The sequence below is a fragment of the Kryptolebias marmoratus genome, linkage group LG9 (assembly GCF_001649575.2).
Source record: "Kryptolebias marmoratus isolate JLee-2015 linkage group LG9, ASM164957v2, whole genome shotgun sequence".
Taxonomy (NCBI): domain Eukaryota; kingdom Metazoa; phylum Chordata; class Actinopteri; order Cyprinodontiformes; family Rivulidae; genus Kryptolebias; species Kryptolebias marmoratus.
Window position 1 is genome coordinate 18,688,927 of NC_051438.1, and position 17,189 is coordinate 18,706,115.

Sequence of the window (17,189 nt, forward strand, 5' to 3'; positions counted from 1 at the left end):
ACCTCGGTTATTACTGAAATGACGTGTCAATCAGCACAATATGAGGAGCTCACCTGCAGAACTGGCCACACCTATTGGCACCGTATGACCTTGTAGTAATTCCACTGACTTCATAAATCTGCCTCTATCATCGCTGTTATTCTGCTTTCATATCCTTGAACAGTATTTTTTTTAAACTAACTGAAACATTTATGTGAGAAAAAGGCAGAAATTTTATGAAACACACAGCCGTTCAAATGTTTTCAGTGCTTTACTTAGATCAGAGAGAAGATAAGTCAATTGACACAATCGTTTAACTGATTTTTTATTTTTCCATACATTTTTTGCACTCTAACTACTTCTGCATACTGAGTTATTTTAGCCATTAGTAAACATTCAACTTTTTCAGGAGATGGGCTCTATGACTTTTGGTCATTTTAACTTTTATACTTTTCAATTTATTTAGCTTACTTCACTTGTAGTTACTTAAATTTGAGTTTGAGTATTGTTACTTTCATTTGCATTTAGTTAGCCTTTTATGACTTTATCAAGTTTTTACTACTCTTAGCTTTAAGCTACCATTCTGCTACTTTTAGCTATTCTTTTGCAACATTTGGTTTCAAGCTACTCTTTTGATACATTTAGCTTTTAGCTATTTTTTCTACTTTCAGCTAGCCTATTTATGCAAAAAATGCATTTTCTCAGACCGTGACAAGACAAGTCCACCTTTTCTTCTCCATGTCTTCTTCTTTTCTCACACACACTCACTGCAGCTCTCCTTATCACTTAAAAAAGCAAAAGAAAATGTCACTATAGTTATAATTGTGGCATGGTCTATTTACAACAGCCAGCCAATAAAATTACACTTGTTCAGAATAATGAATCATTGCAGCATTTATGATTAATGGAACCTCGAGAAAGTGTTTAATGTTGGCCAGGAGAAGCAGATCACGCTTTCATCGTGGCTCAGGTGGATACTCGCTGCTAAGTAAGTCTGCATAAAGATATTTCAGAAAATCTTTGGCAAGTGCTGCTAATGTTTCACAAGGCTTTGCTAGTCCTACATTTATGTTTGGGTTTATAACAGTTCCTTCCTGTGTGTGTGAAAAATGCAACAGAATGATTTAAATGGTTTAAAAACATCTCAAATTTAGGAGAAGTCAAGCTACTTTTTAAACTTGAATAAGGGACAAGTCACTGGATTATACCCAGCAACCAAACTAAACTAAAACAAACAAACAAACAAACAGAAACACACAATCCTGTTTCACTTTCAATGTCACAAACTCGGGTAATACTGGACTCATTTGAGACAAAAAAAAAGTGGTTTTTGGACGACTCTTAAAACCAAGACCAGTCCTGAGTCCTTGACATTAGATTTTAAAGAACATAACCTTATGACTTCAATAAACCAACACTTAAACATAAAGTTCAGCCAAAAAAATAAAAAGCAGGATTTTTTTTTAAAAACAAAATGTATTCTGAAAAGCAGAGGTAGTGGGTGGAAAAACATGGAAAATTAAGACGTGAAAAACAAGTTTTGCTTGTTTCCTTTGTGATTTTGGAACATTTTCAGAATCATGTGTAAAAAAACAAAACAGGTGTTATTTTTGTATGGGTGCTTGTGACATTTTGTCAGAAAAAAAAGTAAATTGCCAAGCAATCAACAAAGAATAATTTTATAATTAGATTATATAAAATTTTGAGTTTGTGTCTAAGGTATGATGAATCACTGAGTTATCTATTAACCTTTTGTGATACCATTGATCAGTATTTAATAACATTTTTAAATCCAATCAAGTGGACAGTGAGACACGTTTGCTTCTTCAAATTCATCCTATATGTATTTACTCATTAACGTTTGCTTAAAGGTGTTAAACTGCAATTTAAAATTAATCTAGAAAAAAAATGATTTCTAATTTGTTCTAAAATGCCACCAACTTGTGTCCAGATAATGTCTAATAATGGAAAGCACTGCAGCTGGCTGTATGTTACCTGTGACAGTAAACCACCTGTTGGATGTGATTATTCCTGACATTGATGGCATAAGGACTAGAACCAGATAACAGATGCTTCCATCTAACCAGTGTGCCGGGCAACTAATGAATCACAAAGTCCTTGAATGCTAATCGGCGTTTGAGATCTCCCAGGGTAGGCTTGTTGGGTTTTTCTTTTTTATTTATTTTTTTTGTCAGAGTGGTTTTCCCACTGCACTTGCACTATGACAGTTAAATGCCTCTCCAGTGCATGTCTAAAATTAGTGATTTTATGCCCCTCATTGAGAAACTGGTCTGAGAGCAAAATATATCATGCACGCTGTCCTGTGTTGATCAGAATTCAGGAATGTTTTCAGAGAAAAATCTTCCAATTGGCTTTATATCCTGTCAGTCACGGCGGCAGCCTATCAATAAAAATGAGTAGTGAAATGCACAAGATCTTTTATCTGAATGCACAGCATCCCTTTGCCCCCTACAATTGACTTGCACACATCAGCTGTTGTCTGCTGTGATAAATTACCTCAGATAAAAGTGACAAGGCTACTGCACCTTCACAGAGAAGCGTTTCCTGTGCAAGCCTCAACACGAGGAGTGATGGGATGTCTCTGTCAGTAAATCTATCTCTCGAAAATCAGGCCTCTCAACTGCGACACATGCTCAAATAGCAACAGAGATGTGACTATGGAATGGAAGAGAGATGTCAGTTATTGAATGACCCCTCCCTCATATATTGGTAGAAAAGAATGAGGTGTCAGACAAAAGTGGTAAAAGACTGGAATACATTAAATGATATAGAGCGTCCAGCCAACTGCAACCAATTCTGCCAGTTTCTTTAAAGCTCAGTTGCCTGAGAGCAGAGCGGGGACACCTGTGTGTCGTTCAGAGCTTTATGAGAGGGAAGGACACAGGGGAAAAACAAGAGAGAAACATAAATTATAAAATGTAAGCAAAGCTGAACAGGGTCGAATAAAAGCAAATATATTAATTTTAGTTGCACATGACAAACATAAATGTAAAAAAAAAAAATAAAATAAAATATTGTTTATTCATTCCAGTGAGCAAAACTGAATCATACCATGTGTTGGCCCTGAGGAGCATAATGCAACAAAACAAGCAAAAATGCACCAGCATGTTGAATAAATCAACAGCAACAACAAAAATTGGAAACTAGACCTTAAAACAAAACATGTTAGAGAGGCAAACATTAAAAAAAATGTGATAACATTTCAGATATCAAGTCAAGTCACTAATAAACAACAGGACAAAAAGAACACAATGTCTTTTAAATATATAATCCACAATCGTTTTTTATCACAAATTAAAAGACTTAAAGCAGTAGCTCAGATCAGGTGAAGTGGGGTTCTGAGGAAAGGCTATGCACAAAAAATATCTTACCTGTTTTTGGATGACCTCAGTTTGAAGAAACAGTTTATTTCTGACTGGACTGATGAGCTAATGGCTAGTCTGAGCAGGGCCAAGACCAAATAGTACCGATTCTAATCCTAAAACATCTTCAGTCTGAAAAAATATTACAGAAGTTCGAGTGGTTTTACTTTACATGGTTTTTTTTGTTGTTGTTTGTTTTGTTTAGAGATAAAATCTTGTGGTTGTTTTCAGGCACAAATGGCAGGAGCTAGATGTACGATTCTTGGTGCAGCCTAAGGCGCTTTCAGCAGTAATATCATAAACTTTCTACCAAAATAACATGTTGCAAAACTGATGGTAGTGCAAAGGTTTAAAAACTGGTGTTTGCATGACCTGCTATGTGAAAAAAAACAGTGAGTAGAGCTACAGCTCCTTTTGCACAACTTTATTAACGATGTTTTGTGCGACCTCTCTTCTTCAGACACTGAATTCTAAATAGAGAGTTGCCATCTAAATACCTACAATTCATTCACATGACAAACACCTTTCCTTAAAATACATAAAAGGGTATTAGAAATCAACTTAAAGTTTCTCAGAAGAATAAAATACGTACAAAAATGCATATATACAAGCACTACCATAAATATATAAAACAGTAATACAATGTGTCTCTTACAATCAGCAACCCAAGAAAGGATCAGTTTTTAAATAAAAAAAACTAATTTAAAAAGGTACAGTCTGAATATCTGTGTTATAAAAAAAACATAATCTACTGAAGAAGCTCATAAAAACCATGAATCACTATGAAATGTTTGAGACTGGAGATACTTGATGATTGTAGTAATCCAATTTAGGCTTGGCCTCACTTAAATTAGCCATTAATTCATGAACCCAGTCAGAATTAAACTTAATTTCTTCAAACTGAGGTCGTTTAAAATGCTGTCTACAACAGGTGAAATAATAATTACTTGTAACCGTTCCACAGAACCCCCGCTTCAAAAGATCGGAACTATTCCTTTAATACCATTAAACGAATAAATTGAAATGCTTTCAAAATCATTTTAAACTTTCTGAACTCTGTAATGTTACAGTATTTTGTGGCGCCAGATATTTGCTTTGAGTATAAATGTTTAAGCAATTTTCCACATTTTTATTGCTTTTACTTGACACTTCAAAGTGCACACAGTAAAAGGCAAAAAGCCTTTCATCCTTTTTCTACCTCTTTTTTTTTTTTTTTTAGGAAACGAAATGATACAGCTTCATTATCATTTGCATTTTCAAGCTGACATCACACCTAGGCTTCACCACAACATCGTTATGGAAACATAATGCCTCTTGTGAATCTTATTTGTCTGACATTTCAAATGATTTCAAAGCACATCTCCTCCTCTCCATATCCTCCTCTCTTCCTCTCTCACTCTCTCTCTCTCTCTCTCTCTCTCACACACACACACGCACACACACACGTATATATACTCATATGTCCACACCCTCCTCTCTTAGTCTAGTAAATCTCAAAGCATTGGCTGTGAAAGCTGCTGGGATCTGCTATTTTGTTCTCTTCGGGATTGCTGCCTCTTCCCACTTGATCCAAACAGTCAGCTTAGGGAGCTTGTGGCACACAGGCGCAGAAGTTGCCAAAGAGCTGTCACCGAGATGTCCGCAAAAAGGATTTCTGCTGCAGACTAGCAGAGTTTGAAACACAGAACAACGCTTTCCCTTGGTATTTGAATGTACATGTAAGAAAGAAGCTGATCCAATTGCAGCCGCAGGAAGCGTTGAATTTTATACTCGGTTTAGAGAAGAGAAGGGACAGCTTGAAAAATAAATGAGTGTCGGTGGGAGACATGATGTAGCTTGACAGCAGGATTCATTTTTATCAAAAAAAAAAAAAAAAAATCTGATGGCACACAAATGAAAAATAAACAGCACCACATCTATTTTCAACCCGACGTAGACAGGGTGATAAAATAAACAAGAATGCAACAAGACAATGAGAAAATAGTCCAAATATATGCAGGATGTTGCAGTAAATCAAGCAGTAGAGCCAGATGTTCACAAGTTAGCCATCTTTCATCCTATTATTAATAATAACACAGCAAAAATTCTTCTCTTTTTTAAAAAAAAATGTTTTTGTCTGTTGTTCCTGTCAGCAGGATCTGACGAATCTTGGCACGCCAGTGTCATTCTGCTTGGACATTTTTGGTTCAGCTGTTGAAAAACTCCAGAGTGAATCTTCAGCCGCTGTCCATCTAATGGCATCAAAGACTCAAGCGAGCCCCCCGACCACAGACAGCACTCAATCAGTCTGAGCCTTCAAACTGACCTTGCTCTGCAATCATCTAGCTACAGGGGATTAGGCAATCACTCAAACTACCTGGAAAGGACGGTTTGTTCACATCCCACAGCCTCCAACATACACCAAATATACGTCGGAGCACTTTTGAAGCATACGAGGTGTATATTTTAACCCTTGGATTCACAAATAACTCTCTGATTAGAGGCCGACCCCAGTGTTTCACACAATCACATCTACAATGTCAGTTGTACATTTATTTCTTTCTTTTAATTCATCTTTTTTTCTCCACCATAGAGACATACTTATGGACACCTAATTGGACATTGTGACTTGATTATATCTATTATACAATCAGGATAATGAGGAGCTTCACAAGAGACATGCAGCTTCGCCTGATTTTAGCAATAACACATGGAGAATATCAAGTTTGCTCATTACTGGTCTTCTCTTCTTTCTCTACTTTTTCATAATCGACTGTCTTCAAAAGCAGGTCCGTTTCTTGTTCTTCCCTTTTTTTTTTTTCCTTCTTCTTTTTTTAAATTATTAATTTATTCCCAGCAGATGAAGGGTGTCACGGTGTCCTCCCCTTCTCCCCTGAAGAGCATTACGAGGTCCCTGCGTGACAATTATTCCCCTCTCCCTGCAGCTTTTACAGTTTGTTCTGTAATTGCAAATGAGACAATCAAAGAGAGATCACGACTGAAGGTCGCTGTGATTTTTTTTTTTCTTTCTTTCCGTCTTTTCTTGCCTTTATAGTGGTGTTTGGTGTCATTAATTGCCTTATTTCTAAAACCTTGTCGGAAGTGAGGAAAGGCAGGCGGCGCAGGTAAAACAAATGATTCAAAACAAATGCAACAAATTGACTCCACTTGAAATTAACAAAACCTCCACGCTGGCTTTTGTTTTTCTAAATACAAATGACATTTGTTGAGGAAAATAACAGTCGTGTCTGCCAGGAGTGACATGTGCCTTTCAAACAAAGCATTTGATCAGAACCAAATGAAAAGTGTAGCTCTTTTTTTCTGATTCAATCCTTTCATTAAAGCACTTGTTCATACTAAGTAGTGAGGGATTACTGAATAGCAGAATGAAGCCATATCGAGGCTGGGCACACAGCAACTCTACAGCTTGACAAAGTGGGGGACACGTCGAGAACAGCTGTGATATGAGAACGAGGGACGTTGAAAATATATTCGGTGCTTCTCGTAGCAAAATAGTTTGTTTGTGAATAGAAAGTTTTTATTTTTATTTTTCTGACTCACTTAACCAAGAACTCAGCGCCCCTGAGAAGTGAACTTGCAGTTCCCGTCAAAACACTCAATGACAAATGTCACAATAACGGTTTATGCATATTCATGAAATTGTGAAGCCAGCTGTTGCAAAGGAACACCGAGAGCACCTACTCAATGTCAAGTCCTTCCAAAAGTGTTAATACGTTTGTGTTCATCGTGTCTTTTATGCGGTACACTCAGAGTTCATTTCCAAAATCAAATGGACTGCTTTTCATTTCAAAGATGGTATTGCTGCTTTTATCCTAAAAAACAGTGCGGCTGCTTTTTTTTTCTGTTGAAATGGCTGAGATGTAATACAAAAGAATCAAGTTTTTGGAAAGACTGAAGTAAATAAAACTTCATGGTTGCTCAAAATGTTTTGGAAACACAAGGGTCTATCACAAATGAGCGCTTAGCAATGACATACATTTCCCTTCTGAAGATCTGTAGAAGTGTTTCTTGTTTAGTTGAATGGTTTGTTTTTTCCTTGAACTAGTGTTCTGTGGAGTTATTATTAGCATAATAATAGCATCAAAACTGGAATATTGGAATGCTGGGGATGACTCTCCCTTGATCAATGCCAAGACCAAAGCAAATTTCTGCCATCGTATAGCAACACCAATCAAAAGGTTTTATAGCGTTTCATGCTCAAGTTACTTTAAAAATGCTTACATCACATCGCATTGGTCAACTATTTACTGTACATAGACGTTTGAGGTCCATTAATTCTGTATCTCAATAGACCACAACTGTTGGAGACTTGTTCAAGACACAAAACTGCAAAAAAACAACTAAGGTTTTCACTTGCAATCACACAGAGTTGGTAAATGCTTCTGTATATACATAACTGAAAATAATTTGTGACATTTGCAACAATGTGACATTCTTGCACAATTTATTCAAGCATTTTCAATATTCCAGCAACACAAATGAAAAGCTCTGCGGCACACTCGAAAAAATTAAAAGCCCTCGCGGACATTTTGAGGCCTTTTTGAAACTCCTTCGTAAAAACTGTTTGCAGTTTCTCATGAACAATTTACAGGCTGTGTCATTGATGGTCCATGTAAAAATTATGGTACAAAATACAGAACATATTAAGTGCAACAGGGCAGAAAAATGACCTGATAGAAAAGAAAAGTGATGTAAAAATCAATGGAATAGTGTTCACTTGAACTAGCATCCATTTTGTTTTTTGTTTTTTTACACCACATTAGTTTTACACCAAATAGGTTTTTTTCTACCAAATGTTGCAACATGAGTTTTACATGGACCATTACAGGTACCGGACCACAGCTGATCTGATTATCAATGTGAATAATCATCTACTGCAAAACGGAGAACACTGGAAGGATTTAGAAATTATTGTTTGGATGAACCGCTTTAAAGGTTTTGAGATTAGAGCTGCTAGTAAAGGTTCTCAGTCATCCATGCCATGGTAATCCTGAAGGCAGCTTTGGTTTGAAGCAGAACTTTTTTTTCTTCTTACTGTTGTGGATTTTCCTGACTGTTACATTTTTAGGTTAAGATAAAAAAGTATTTTTCACAGAAAAGTTTGGGTCTCACAGAACTTTATGGGCATACTTCATGAAGCACAAAAAAAACCTCTTGGAATCTCAAAACCTCGGTGATATCTGAATACCTTTAATTCTGTTTCCTGGATAATATACATTTTAAAAACCTTCATAATTACCTCTGTCAGTTAAAGCTTTTTTATCCCACATTTTTCAAACATGCCAACTTGTGTTTTAAGCAATCTATGAAGATCTTTCATCAGACGTTGAGGTCAAATGAGGCAGATGGGGAAAGTCAGACCACTTCTTAAAGAAAAAAAAAGATGATGATGATGATGCCAGTCAACCTGCGTATTGTCACATGAACTACAGAAACTTAGACTGAGTGGGATTTGTCAGTGATGTCAGCTGTATGTCACTGAACTCAGTCATTCACACACACACACATACACACACACACACACCCATACAGGAAGCCTACTGTTCTGTCAGTGTTAATCACGCTCTCAGTCACTCACCAAATTACTATTTCATTTACTCACTTCAGTCTTCTAATTCAACTCTTTTAATCAAACACTAAATCTTCACAATTTATTGCACTCTCCCAATTTTTTTTAATTCAGCGGATTTCAAAAGTTTGTGATCAACATTTGCGGATGTTTTGTCGTTTGAACAACACAACCACAAAAACGATTTTTAATTACTCGCAAGGTCAAGAAAAAGTAATTTATTAAGTTAATTAAAAAGCATCTCATTATTCTTTTTTTAATAAGTCAGAGCCAGGTAGCTCAAAATATATTTTATACATCTAAGACATGACTTGTGACATAGTATAGGCAAACAGTAATGAAGTGCTAATCGAGTCAACAGTTAAAGCCGAAAATAACTTCAAGGTGCATTCACACACTCATTAGCGCACTGTAAATTTCAGTAGCAGCAAGACAGCATTAATTTTACACTACCTGGCTCGAAACCCTGCTGCTGTTTATTTTAGCAGGGAAAATATGTAACAGGTCATGGCACAACATTTGAAAGAGATCTTGCTGTACCGAATCCGGCCAAACAGCCAAAGGGAAGTGATTATTATTTGAAAAGGGAGGGAGGGTTTTGGAGCAACTTCTCAACTCAAGATGTAAAACATTGCCTCTGCATATTCCTGGACTAACTGCTAAATGTCAACATGTTGCCACAAATAAGAAGGATTTGCTTGCATTCATTTTCAGTCATCCCACAGCATCTCGCTCATCATTTTCTGCAGTGATCTGCATAATAACGCTTTGTTTCCGGATCCGAAAGGGCTCGTCCCGTTCTTGCTTTATGGGCTTCTTCCTGCATCCAGCTACAAGTCATATTAGGGTCATTTTCTCACTGTGCTGCATTTGCATTCTGAATGAGACAGGCGACAAGGATGTCAGTCATTAATCATGGCGCAATGAGGGCTGTCAGAGCGTTGTCATGCTTGTCAAATGTCTACTCTCTAAACTCCCTCCAGTTATCAGATCCAGATCTATGACCCACCTGCACGGCTTGACAGAAGTGGAGGTGACCTCCTTTTTGAGAAGGTGGAAGTAAGGCAGAGTGATGTTTGTGTGTGCGCATGTTCACGGGTGTGTATTTTCTTGACTAAAATCTCAATTAGGTAATTGCAGTGTTTGTCGTTGTAACCAATAAAACATAATGACGTTCCAAATTCCAACCAACGCTGGTCACTGTGTGTGAGCATAAACAAGAGACCAATGATTACATGGTGCTCAGGAATGCTAATTCAGCTGTGGCAAAGCTAGAAAACAACAACAACAAAAGCGCAATTCCGAAGTCTGATGACACGAAAATCTATGCCAGTAGCACCAGATCTGAGCCAATGAAACAGTTGCCCTCTTTGAATTGGCTTTATGTCACCTCTTCTTTTCTGTTACTCCAAATAACACCTTGATGTCCATTATCTGCACGCATAATTGCTATATTGATTTTCCTCGTTGCTTCTTTCTTTTCACCCCGCCATGGTTTTACTTGCCATTGTGCAAAGATGTTCTTGAAAGTGAAGGTTGACTGCCTAGAATAGCGCCGCTTTGAAAGGATTAACCATATCAGTGCCTTTTCTTGCGTTTGACTTTATTACATATCACTCACATTTCCTATTATTGCTGCCATTCACTCTTAAAGCAGACTGCAGAACTTTATTATATTTGTATTACTACTAGTTTAAGTTAATTTCCTTTATATGCAATACTAAAAAATACACATTAAGTATAGATAGATAGATAGATAGATAGATAGATAGATAGATAGATAGATAGATAGATAGATAGATAGATAGATAGATAGATAGATAGATATTTTATTTATAGGCAATTTATTATTAATTTAGTAATTTTACAATACAATAACAAATAAGACCTCGAACCATAACATTTTATTAGATATGCAAACAACAAAGAGCACAGTCTGCACCAACACTGTTGTTCTGTTTGATCTTTTGGATTTCAAAGAGTTACGAGAGGCATCCTTTCATCGGATAGACTCTGACAATAAACTCCACGGAGGAAGAGCTTCAGGGACCTGCCTCGACTGCAGGAAAGCTGCGTGTGTGCCGAACATGAACAGGCTTGTCAGGCACTGTGGCTGCCCTGTGATACTGTCTATAGAGTTGCACAAAGAACTCGCAGGAAAAGCAGTTTCACTGATCTTCTTTCTAACTGAAAAAAGGACACGACACGAGGTTTGTTTCTTTAAAACAGCTATCAGGTAAGCCAACACAATCCATTTATCAATTTTTTTTAAAGCGATAGTTGAGATCCTTTGATCTGCGAAAGGTTGTAGATATATTACCTGTTGCAAAAAGCTCTTTGAATGACCCTAGTTTGGAGGAATGGAGTTTAGTTTTTGAGCAATTTGACGGTTAGTTCAAGCAGGGCCAAGATTAAAGTGGATTGATGCCATCAGAAAAATAAATGTCATAGTGGTTCATCCTATTTAAGAACAGCAGCAGCTGGCTGTAGCACTTCTCGTGCAGCCTGGAACACTTCCAACAGAATTAACTTAATATTTCTGCCAGAAAAACAATGTATTGCAAAATTAGCATAGGCTATAGCATAAATAATTATGAAACTTTTGAGGATGTAGTTATTTTAGGATGGCAAATTTGCTTTGGACTTGGCACCACTAGGACTAGCCATTAGCTCATTAATCTGGTCAGGATTAATCTTTTGTTCTCAAAACCGGGGTTGTTCAAAGAACTATTTGCAGCAGGTATATTATAAATCGTTTATAATCTTTTCCAAAATTGTCCCTTTAGGTTAGGCAGGTAAACAAAAGCATTCTTAGCTCAATCACTTCTATTTTTATGAAGGGCCTATTCTAAAAAAATGCCTGTCCTGACTAAACAGTACCAAACCATTTCAAGAGAAGAAATTAATGAATAATAAACACCTAAATAGTAACATTTTGGCTTCAGTCTACCACACACTTTTCTTCAAAACTTCCACAACATCGTAGACATTAAAATTTGCTGTGATAATACCGGCTGTAGGTACTATTATACAACTATCAACAAAACATTTAAAACTACGGTGTAGGTTAAAAAACTTGCTCCAATTCTGAGCACTTCTTTTGCAACATCAGTTGTCTGCCACCTCACCAGTGAACTTAATTAGCCTACTGACACCAGTTTTAGCCTCTGGCTCCGCCTGCCAACAGCAGATGGAATTCACTCACCCTATAGTAAATGTCACTTCATCTTGTTTCAGTGTCACCATTTTCTGACAATTCCAATGTTGATAAAACATCAAAAGTATTTTCCCCAAGCAGTTTTTTTTATACCAGTATCACAGCTCTTTAATAGGACATTCTTTGGACTTTATTTTATTGTTGAAAGTGAACTCAAATACAGCAAGATGACAGCAAATCATCACGCGTGATTAATATGTTCACAAATTGTAGGTACATTGTACTCATAAGGTATGCTGGTTGTTTTCTAAATTAAATTACTCAATATTTACATGGCATTTCAGATTTATGAGATATATATTGTATTCCAAAGTCATGAGACATTTGACTGGTAACTTTGAGCACAGCATTCTTACAATGTAATGTAATGAGTGCATTTCCAAATGACGAATATTTGAATAAAAAGTTATCTTGTTCACCATTAGGTAATGAACACCTAATTAAGAATGGGCCTCTTAAGCAAAAATGTAGAGTTCAAGAACAGGAAACCATTAATTAAATGTTTCCAAATGATGAGGTTCAGTTTAAAATGTGCTCATTTGTTCATGGCTAGGTCATCATTTACAAAGCACATTTTTGTGACCCTTAGTTGGAAGTACAACTGGTATCTTTCTGATGTTAACAAGATGCCCCAAACATTTCTAAACCTCACCAAGTTAATTTTACTTGCCAGCACCACATGAGAATTAAACCACGGTCTCTTGGCTGAACCTCATATATTTGGGCTACTCTAAGACCACATGGGGACTTATCTCGACCACAGAAAAAAAAGCTGCTAATTGGCTTTTTGTTGGGGGTGCTTCTGTGGTGCTGGCAAGTAATTTCAACACATCATCTGCCACCACTGATGTTACAAAGGTCATGGTCATATCACCTATTCTGTGAGACCATGTTGAATCAGTCTATCTCGTTTCTCTTGACAGCTTCTATAAACCTTGAGGAGCACAAATTTTACCCCTTCTGCCATTTCTGTTCTGCTTTTCTGTCTTTTTTTCTATTTGTTTGTTATTTTTTATTTTTTTTGCACAGCACTGATTTTAAACACCCAGATTCCCCAGTCACTCATTCAGTGCCACATGTTGGTCTTGCTTTGAGGACTAGTTTTATGACTTTTTATATATTTTATGTCAAACAGAAATATGGAGAAGAGTTTTGTGAAAGGTCTCCGGAGTAATTTCCGCTAACTGTCCCTACAGGTTGAACAGAGGCAGGAAATAAACTCTTCAGGACCACTGCCCTCTCTTTGCAGATTACCCTGCAGAAACATTTGAAGCCTGAGGGAATAGATGCTGTTAGTGGTTCTGAAAGTCACTGCAGGCAGATGAATTTATTGGAATATGTTATCACCCGTTTTTGTCTGTGTATTTCCGTTTCCCTTTGACTTTAATGGTACCCTGTCTCTTTTATGTAAAAATTGATTTCTTCTAATTAAACTAACCACCTTATTCATTATGTTTAACTTGGCTGTTGTTTGCTATTTTAATAAATAACCAGTGAGCTCTGACTTGAATTAAAAAGCTATAAAAAGTTTTGAGCAGTTACCTAAAAATTAGAGAGAAACGATTAGGTAAGCTTTGGTTAACAAACAGTTATTTAGCTGCTACTTATAATAACTTACTCAGTTTTATTAGGTGTCTGTTGATGCTTATTATAGGTTATTAAAGGATAATTAAAACAGAAGTGTGGAATGATTTAGGAATGACTTCACATTTAAAGAATTCTTGATAAATACTTCATACATTTTCCTAATTATGAACTACACTGTTGAGAAAGATGAGTTTCAAGGAACATACTACATATAATCATGAGCTAATTAGTATCTCATTATTCATTAAAATGGAATTTGTCTGTTTGTGGTTGAATAACTTATTATTATTTAAGCTATATTTATTTTATTACGTTTTTAATTATGATACATATTTTTAAGTCAGTCTTGATGAATTCTTATCTTTATCTCAATCAGTTGTTAACATAATCATTAGCTTTGTGCAACATTTGAATAGAGGCTACTATTAGTTCATGCTTAAAGCAGTTTGTTCCTTTTTTTTTCAAATTAATTCCTTGCAACTACATAAAGGAATAGTCTGATTTTTTTAAAGTGGAGTTTTGTAAAGAGGGCATGCATAATTAATATCTTACCTGTTGTAGACAGCTTTTTAATGACCTTAATATGAAGAAATAGAGTTTAATTCTGACCAGACTCATGGTCTAAAGCAATGGTGCTCAATCCTGGTCCTGGAGGACCACTATTCTGCATGTTTTAGATTTTGTTCTGCTTTGACTCACCTGATTTGAATGACTAAGTGATTAACAAGCTTCTGCAGAACTTGAAAACATGCTGAAGAGCAGGGAAACAACTAAAACATGCAGGATAGTTGTCCTCCAGGACCAGGATTGGGCACTGCCGGTCAAATGGCTCGTCCAAGTACGGTCAAGACCAAAGAGGTATTGCTGCCATCTTAAAATAACTCCAATCTCAAAACTTTTATTGCGGTTTGTGCAAAGATGTAGGAAATATATAAATTTTGCATTGTATGGTTGTTCACATTAAAGACTCGTGCTCTTTGATGGTTTATGGTTCATTATCAGCTTTAATCTGTGTGATTGCAGAACAGATTGTGTTAAACACAACATAGCAAAGAAACTATCAGATGCAGAAGTAATTCACTGTAAAAACAAAACAAAACATATGTATGTGTGTGTATGTGCATGTGTGTAGCAGATGAACACGTGTTTCGCAAGAAGTGTTTTTGCTAACGGATCGTGAACTGACATATTCTTGAGTGTGAATAATGTAACCTATGGAAAGAACCATCTAATGCAACAATAACAGTGGTGTAAAGGTTACTAAAACAGAACTCACGTGAACTGTTTTGAAAACTTTGAGATTTGAGTTAGAACAGCAGAAATCTGCTTTGATCGTAGCCCTGCTGTGACTAGCTGTTGCCTTGTTCAAAGTGTTAACCACAGGGAAGTAAATACTGTACATAACCCTTCCACAGAACCCCACTTAAAAAAAAATCTAAATTGTTATCATGTATTGTATCTAACATATTTATTTTAGTATTACTTTTTTAAAGTATGCAATGCTTAGTATATGAAAAAGAGGTTTTCAAGCCACCCTTGCACAAATTCTCACTCAAAATCTGGTTTACTTCACCTTTACATGACTCAGTCTGTTTTTTGATTACAAACTATTCTATTTATGTGTTAGAAAAAGGGTTTCATTTTGTCTTTCTGTGCTTTTTAACAACCTCTCTTACGTTCTCACACACAAAGCTACAGTTTTACTGAGACCCTCATATTCACAGCCATGCTGAAATCATTGCATGTGTGTACAGTCAGACGTCCCTTGGATGTCGTTGGCATATTTCCGAAGCAATTTTCTCAACAATGAATAATTCACCAGATATTATTCCAAAGGTCATCTTATAGTAATTAGTACCCTGCTGTTGACTAAACAGCCTCCAGGTACCTGATGGCCAGTTTAATTACAATTTAAAATGAGCGGACTGTTTGACGATCTCTATATGTTCTCCTGACACTTCAACAGATGACACCTTGAGAACTAAGTAGGCTTACAATAAGTTTTGCTTGTTAGCAGATGGGAAAAGAGTTTGTGGAGTGTATGGCGTTACGATCACAAAGTTCCTCCCCCCCTAAAATATGCACTAATTACAGGAAAAGCATATTGGAGTTGTTGGGTGTATGTTTTGACAGTGTAGATATCCACTGTCTCATTAGCCAATTACCATGAAAAACTAATGGGGCAGGTCACAGCAGACTCTTTAAGGGGACTGCATGGGGACCGAGCATATGCTGAAGAGGCCTCACAATGACACAGTCCCGAAAAGTGTTACGGGCTGCGTGTCACGACTCTTTGTGTCACACGAGTTAGGAGTCAGTGCCGAGGGATTCTGTCATGTCCAGTTGTTGTGAACATCAACCTCTGCGATGTAGTGTAAGCTTGAGGTTTCCTCTCCCAGGACTTGTACATGTTCATAGAACAATGGCTAAAGAATTAAGCCAAAAAAGGCCTTGGATAGGATAGATGGCACAGAGCATTTTTGAATTTGTTAAGTCTTTGATGCAGTAAAGCTCTTATGGATTGAAGAATGACTTACAAAAAAGTAAAGATGCTTAAATTACCAGATATATGAGACAGATTTATGATGAACAGGGACTTTTGAAAAGTAGACCTATAATTGTGTAGGTCATTTTTTTAAATGGCTAGTTATTTTTGGTTGACCTGCCATTGTTTTTTTTATTTGGTTAAGTCCAGAGAAGTAAAGCTATTAGGGTAGGAAAAGGAAAAGATTATGATTTGGAATAAAATTCATTGTTTCATAACATAAACCAAATATTGGCCGCTCCATTTTTAAGCTTCTTTTATTTCCGCTTAGAGGAATTCATCAGAGATTTTTTACTAGTAACTGGTCATGGGCCTTTAAAACATGGGTCACAATAATGGCTTGCACAAATAAATTGTTGCTTTTTGTTGACGGATCACAAATGTTTAAAGAGACCATGCTTTGATCATACAATTTTTTTTATTTTTTTATCTACAATAGGATTACATATTCAAAAAAAGACAATTATGATACCTTCTGCAACATAGCATGCAAGCTCCTCCGGTGCCCTGTCTAAAATGCTTTATTTTCCTTTTTTTTCTTTAATAGCATTTCAGAAGGCCCAGTTTGCTATGATTGGTTAGCTGGTTGGTCAAAAATAGAGCAGAGTGAAAGGCAGCCACTCATTATCTTTTAAAGCGTGTCAACAGAGCCACTAGGCTGGCGTAATGCAGAAGATATTTACTGTGATGACAACAAAATTACAGACTATGAAGTAGCTTTTGAACAGTGATTTTAAAGGGAGAAAGTAACTCGCTTTTGGGCTCTCTAACTTTGACCCAATTTACACTCTTAAAATCTGTATAGAAAGGAAAACATTAAAAAAAACTGATTTTACACATTATCATTTGCTCAAACAAGAATAAATAAATATGGTTACGTTCTGCATAAATCTATGGTCTTTTGATAAC